Source organism: Hippopotamus amphibius, chromosome 8, assembly GCF_030028045.1.
Source record: "Hippopotamus amphibius kiboko isolate mHipAmp2 chromosome 8, mHipAmp2.hap2, whole genome shotgun sequence".
Classification (NCBI taxonomy): domain Eukaryota; kingdom Metazoa; phylum Chordata; class Mammalia; order Artiodactyla; family Hippopotamidae; genus Hippopotamus; species Hippopotamus amphibius.
Genome location: NC_080193.1, coordinates 79561623 through 79569138, shown reverse-complemented (window position 1 = coordinate 79569138; position 7516 = coordinate 79561623). Strand labels below are relative to the sequence as shown.

The following is a 7516-nucleotide window of genomic DNA, read 5'->3' as shown; positions in this document are numbered from 1 at the left end:
TAAAGAACTTCTAGCAAGATAACAGTAATAAGCAAAGAGATAGTTTATCCTATCTAATATTGGGGGAAAATAGTCATAAAAATAACTGTAATGTAATTGGAAATTAGCTTTTAAATTGCATTGGTTTATTTAGATTTTCAAGGGACAAAGGAAATAAAAGATAATGAAAGTAACATTCATCATCAGATTTCTCAAATTGCATGAAAATGTCCCTGCCGTTAGTTCAAAAAAAAAAAAAAAAAAATCAATGCCTCTCACATGTGATTAGCCAGACTTGGTTTTCATTGTCTGCGTTATGATCTTCTTGTTAGAGTGTAATGAGATTCAGCCCCACACATGTGAGTACCCACCGCCTGTCACTGAACCATCTGTCCACGACTTAAAGGCAAGAGCGTGCCGTCTGCAGTGAATAGAGAAAAATGGAAATTTATATTAGAACGGTTTCTCTTTGTCCTTTGTTCATGATGTAAAACCACTTGGCATTATTCACTGGGACTCAGACATTTAGCCAGCAGCCTTGCCAGCAACTTTAGGATGTGTCCTAAAATCAGGGTGTATTTTGACATCTGGACATTGGCCCATCTTCCTCCTGCACCAGGTACTTTTTTAAAGAAATCTGTTTTGAAAAAAATTATGAACTTTATTTTCTAGAGCAGTTTTAGGTTTACAGGATAATTGACCAGAAAGTACAGAGCTCCCCTTCCATCCTCCCTATTGTTGCCATCTTACCTGGGTGCGGTACCTTTGTTCATCCTTGTTACTCATGAACCGTTATCGGTACATTACTTTTCACTGAAGTCCATTGTTTGCGTTGGGGGTCCCTCTTTGTGTTGTACAGTTCTGTGGGTTTTGCCAAGTGCATAATGTCAGGTATTCACCATTAGACTATCATACAGAATCGTTTCACTACCCTAAAATCCCATGTTCCACCGATTCATCCTCCCACCTCAACCCCTGGCAACCACTAGTCGTTTTTACCATCTCTATAGTTTTTCATTTTCCAGAATGCTATAGAGTTGGTATCATACCTATGTAGCCTTTCCAGACTGGTTTCTTTCCTTTAGCAATATGTGTGTTCCAACTTTTAATTACCTTGAGTACATCCTTCATTTCAAGACCAGTTCATCCTCTGTTCTTCTCATTCTTCTTCTTCTTTCAATTTTGATATTTTCGCAATCACTAGTCATATCACCAATGTCCATCATCAGTTTTTAAAAAAATTAATCTGGAAAACATGTAAATAAATTGCCAGAGTGAGATCTTAAAATGTACTTAGTCAATCTACTTTTATAATAGAGATTAATAAGAAAGGCAAATAAAACAGAGGGTGATGCTGTGGGGAAAAGATATAGGCATACCTGTTTGTCTGCCTGAGCCTCTGTCTCTTCATCACTAGAATGAGGATACTATTACTGTGTTCCAAGTTTTCCATGAGGATTAACCCTTCCACGTGGTGTGTACAGAAGACCTTCAATGACAGAGAAGGAAAGAGACAAGAAGTAGAAGAGAAACAGGAAGAAAAGGATGAGGAAAGATACAGGAGCAGTAAAAAGGAGAAGATTTTGTCTTGACCTAAAGTAGAAATTGTTTCTACTACCAAGGTTCCATCAGCAGAATATTAAATTCTATTAAAGCGTGTGAAATAGAAAAAATGTTTACCTTTCAGAAAGTCCCCATGGCTGTTGGAACCCAGAAGACGTTTCTGATGGTCATTTCCCAAAGTCAACAGAACAGGCATGATATTTAAGACCTGTTTCTCTTCCCTAATAATTCTAAAAATAAAGGAGAAGAATTTGCCTACCCATTGTGGAATAAAAATGGTGATAAAATATAATTATAATGTTTTAGCTATTTCAACTGTAACACCTCTTTTATGATTTTCCATCAGTCCCATCTTTAGAGATTACATTTCAAAGTGATGCCATCAGTCTTCTTAAATATATTTGAATATTTTAGATCAATGCAAATGAACTATTTTGACCTTGCCTTCTTATCATCGCACTTTACTAGTAATCCTGGGAATAAAATTTGTATAAACATAGGAGACATCAAAAGGCCAATAATCAGTGGACATTCTGTACAACTAGATAATGTATTTTCCAAGGGAAGTGTTGCTTCCTTGCGTTTACAAAACTGATTCCATCCATCCTGGCCCTAAGTTTTCCCAGTAGTGATCATTCCTGGGAATCTTACCTGAGAAGTCTGGGAACTCTTTGGCGTTGTGGGCTGTCATCCTTGGTTTCCCAGGGTTGACAGAACTCTGCATACTTCAGAGCAACGTTCCGTTCACAGCCTCCCCGCTGAGAAGAGGCACGGAGGGAGCAGGTCACTCACAAACAGACAAGAGGGAGTTTTGTACCCATAAGCCCCCAGCCCCTAAAACTCCTACTCCTGAATCCGCAAAGCCCAGCTGTGCTCAGGGTGAAGAGTTAGTCTGTCCCTTCCTCCTCCAACTGGGGATTCTCGGTGAGCATCTTTAGGTATGTCCTCTTTCTGGGTGGTGGTGACCAGTGCTCTGTCTGTGATGATCTTCAGAGTCTTCTAGCTCATGTCCACTTATGATTCTGGGGACAAGTCAGAGTCTCCTTTTGTCTCTCGGGTGAGCAGCTAAGGACCCCATGATAGACTTCTGTCTTCAGGCTCTGCAGGGGCCGATGCAGATGGTCCTTGTTTGTGTTCTGGGACTGTGCACACACCGATACGTACCTCTCACACCTCCTTCAGGACGGCTTCCTAGCGAGGCTGTGGTCAGCTGATGACTTCCCACTGTTTTTTATTCAGGCTCCATCCCCGTTCCTGCCGAGGGCTCCCTCCAGACATTGACTGAGAAACAGCCCAATCATTTCTACCCAAGGCAGGTCAGGTCTCATGGGCAAGCTTGGTGTTGGAGCGCCCCATTGGGCTGCAGAGGCTGTGTCAGTCTTCACCCAGGTGGGATGGTACCCTCTGTCCTGTCCTGTTCCTGTTCCTTTCCTCTCCAAGCTGTTTCTCCTCAACAAGCCCTTTGCCCCCCTAACTCTGCCTCTGGGTCCACTTTCTGTGCCAGGTATTAGCTGCACAATTCATTAAGCAGGTATTTACCTGAAGACGGTGAGACCCATGCTGGGGCCCCAACATCAAGATTAAATAAGTGACTAGAAACCAGGGCAGAGTCTTCCTTACCACACACAGGGATTGTGTGTGGTAACCTCCCAGTAAAGGCTTTTTGGATTCAGTTTTCCAAGAATTCATCTTTGGCTACATTTTTGTTCTTTATTAATGTAGCATTTAACCTTCCCCGTGAAGCATATATACAGAAACGTATACTTCAGCCTGGAGGGCTGCACTTTAATTGCATAGGCGTGATTGTGCTGATTAAAAAGCCCCAGGTAAATTCAGGTTAACTGCTTGACTGCCCAAACCCTCCTGCCTCACACAGGATGCAAAAGGAGGCCCCTCTGCTCCGCAGCTTCCCTTTCTTGGCCAGACAGTGTATCTCAGCCGCTCTTTTGGCAGGCTGTGCCGAGATGTCATTTTCCAAGAAAGGGATTCACTTCTAATGCAGCTGACTGCCTCCTTTAGATGTTGAAATGTGTTTTGGCAGCTATGGCAAACACAGATTAGGCGTAGGCTGCTCTCCCTTTGAACACAACTTGCTGAGACGGTAAGGGACCCGTCTTCCCTATTTCAGGACACGTGCAGGCTAACGAGTCACACGTGAGCCCGGAGATTTCCATTCACAGGATTGCTTTGGATGGGCTGAGTACGATACGGTGCCCTTGGTGAAAACGTTATAAATGGGACACTTCTTCATGGTGACAGGGGGTTATTCTCCTTGTAAAAGCTGTGTTCCCTCCCTATTCATTAGGAGGCCTTTGGTTGATAGAATGAGGGCTCTAGGAGGTTAGCCTTGCCTTCCTCTTTTTGATACAAAACTTCTAGGTCATCAACATCTGCCTCCCCTATGTCCTATCTCTTTGCTGTGGTCTGAATGCCCCCCCACCAAATTCATAAGCTGAAAATCCTAATCCCCAAAGGTGATGGTTAGTAGGTGGGGCCTTTGGGAGGTACTTAAGTTCTTCTGAGCCCCCCTGAATGGCATTAGTGCCTGATAAAAATAGGCTCCAGAGAGATCCCCAGCCCCTTCCACCATGTGAGGACACAGGGAGAAGGCACCAGCTATGACCCAGGAAGAGGGCCCTCACCGGATCATGCTGATACCGTGATCTTGGACTTCCTGCCTCCAGAACTGTGAGAATTAAATTTCCGTCATTCATAGGCTTCCCAGCCTGGGATATATTGCTAGAGCAGCCCAAGCGGACTAAGACTCTACCAGTCACCTTCCTTAACTTCCTTGTCTCCAGTGCGTACTGTAAGCAAACGAGAACTGTCCACCCACACAATCCAGCACAGTTTAGTTCTGCTCCTTTTGGACTGATCTCTCTTAATACATATTCTAAATCTCTCCTACCTGTTCTAGTTGGATATTCTGCTGTTTTGTTCTCCTTTCTCTTGAATCCTTTCGTACCTTCTACCACCTGATGACAAGCATCCCCTGGGGCTTAATTTTGGGATAATTATCCTGTTACCAGGAATTTACTCTCATGGCTTCCCAACCCATGTAGCATCTTCTGATGCTCTGAATTTGAATGCTATTTTGTGTAAATGCCTATTTAACTTTATTCACGATTTCCTACTACCTATTCAAAATTCATGATTAATTTGGGATAGACACAAGCCACTTAGAAACACAGCATGGGGACTTCTCTGGTGGTCCAGTGGTTAAGACTCTGTGCTCCGAATGCAGCGGGCCCGGGTTCAATCCCTGGTCAGGGAACTAGATCATGCATGCTGCAACTAAGATCTGGTGCAGCCAAATAAATAAATAAATATTTTTTAGAAAAGACCTATGCAAGAAGACTATAAAGCACGAAGTCAGTAATTAAAGCTCTGGTTTTCTTAAGAAAGTAAGATCCCTTCAGTACCCTGAAGTCTTCAGGGTTTTTGTGGAACCCTGGTCCTCACTCCTGCTGTTCACATTAATATTGAGGAAGAGAATTCTGAGCAATCTCTTGGCCACTTTCCAACCCCTCACTGCACCCTCACCACGGGAGGAGGAATATTGGAATTTAAGTTAAAAAAGTAGTGAACGTGAAGCTCAAACTACCTCCTCTTTTTATTTAGGAGATGCCTGCCTGTCTCCCAGCCATACTGTAAACTCTGCCCAGGCAGATGCCTCTGGTGGTCCTGAGACTATAGACTGGTTGTTGGGGTGTCTAAATCTAGATTTACTACTAGGAGTCCCACTTGGCGAACACACTGTAGTTCTGTTGTCCGACATCTGCAGCTGCTAATTTATTCTTCTTCTTTTAATGGACATATAATTGGCATATAACATTATATTAGTTTCAGCCATCCAACATAATGATTCAATACTTGTATATATTGGGAAATGATTATAATTCTTTTCTTATAGGAGTATAGTTGATTTACAATGTTAGTTTCAGGAGCACAGCAAAGTGATTCATATATATATCTATATATACATATACTCTTTTTCAAATTCTTTTCCATTATACCTTTTCCATTATACCTTTTCCATTAAACCTTATTATAAGATATTGAATATAATTCCCTGTGCTATACAATAGGTCCTTGTTGTTTATCTATTTTATACATAGTAGTTTGCATCTGCTAATTCTAAACTCCTAATTTATCCTTCCCCCAGCCTCATCCCCCCAGGTAACCATAAGTTTCTTTTCTATGTCTGTGAGTCTGTTTCTCTTTTGTAAATAAGTTGATTTTTTTTGGATCCCACATGTAAGTGATATTATATGATATTTGTCTTTTTCTGTCTGTCTTACTTCACTTAGTAAGAGAACATCTAGGTCCATCCATGTTGCTACAAAGGGCATGATTTCATTATTTTTTATGGCTGAGTAATAGTCCATCTCACAGATATAGATATAGATATAGATATAGATATAGATATAGATATAGATATAGATATAGGTATAGGTATAGATATTTAAAGAGGCCACATCTTTCTCCATTCCTCTGTCGTTGGACACTTAGGTTGCTTCTATGTCTTGGCTATTGTAAATAGCATTGCTATGAACACTGGGGTGTATCTTTTTGAATTAGAGTTTTTGTCTTTTCCAGATATATGCCCAGGAGTGGGATTGTTGGATCATATGGCAGCTCTATTTTTAGTTTTTTAAGGAACCTCCATATTGCTCTCATAATTATAATCCTTGATTTTATATTTTATATATCTTTCTCATATCTAATTGTATTTTATTTCCTTGTTCAACATTTTATTATGAGAAATTTTAAACACAACAAAGTTAAAAAATATTTTCTAATAAATACCTATATACCATCAACATTTTACTAAGCATGTTTTAACACATAACTATCCATCTCGCCATCTCTCTAGCCACTGATTAATCCATCACATCTTTCGAGGCACATAAATGTAATGCCTCAAAAGAACATAACACTAAAGTTTCCCTAAGCTCTTTTCAGTGTACATACCATTACAGTTTCTTTTTATTTTGATATAAACCAAACAGTCCATGAAATGCACGCATTTAAAATATACATATGTTGAGTTTTGACAATACACACACTGAGGTGACCGATACCTCTGTCAAGTTGCAGGACATTACCATCTGCCCAGAAAGTTATCTTACACCACTTTCCAGTAAATTCTTACTCCTTCGCTTCAAGAGCAACTTCTGATTTTTTCCCATGATAGATTAAATTCTTGTTCTGGAACTTCATATAAATGGAATCACACATATAGTATGGACTCTTGTGTAAAGGTTCTTTCACTCAGCATAATATTTTTGAGATTCGCTTGTTACTCTGTTGTTTTTTGTTCGATCTTTATTGAAGTATAATAGCTTTACACTGTTGTGCCAGTTTCTGCTGTACAACAAAGTGAATCAGCTGTGTTTATACATATATCCCCATATCCCCTCCCTCTTGAGCCTCCGTCCCACCCTCCCTAGCCCACCCGTCTAGGTCATCCCAATCACCTAGTTGATCTCCCTGTGTTATGCAGCAGCTTCCCACTAACCATCTATTTTACATTTGGTAGTGTATACATGTCAATGCTACTCTTTCACTTTGTCCCAGCTCCACGTCCCCCCTTCCCTGTGTCCTCTACATCTGCATCTTTATTCTTCCTCTGCCACTGAGTTCATCAGTACCATTTTTTTAGATTCCATATGTACGTGTTAGCCTATAACTCTTGTATTATGGCTGAAGAGTATTCCATTTTATGAATACACCATGGTTTATTCATTCTCCTACTAATGAATACCTAGGCTGCTTCCAATTCAAAGCTACTACAATAAATATACTGTACCAATTTGGAAAAATCTTTTGGTGACTATTCACTTCTTTTGAGTAACTACATAGGATTAGAAATGCTGAGTAGGTGTATATTTATTTTTATAAGAAAATGCCAGATCTTTATCCAAACTGGTTGTAACATTTTATTATACTTTCCCACCAAAAACATATGAAA

The 7516-nt window shown here is 40.4% G+C and overlaps 1 non-coding gene across 1 annotated transcript; it reads left to right on the top strand.

The window, feature by feature from the left end:
- Positions 1-4743: 4743 nt before the first annotated feature.
- TRNAR-CCG (transfer RNA arginine (anticodon CCG)) lies at positions 4744-4816 on the top strand. The gene has a single exon. It is a non-coding gene; the product is annotated as a tRNA-Arg (tRNA).
- The last annotated feature ends 2700 nt before the right edge of the window (positions 4817-7516 follow it).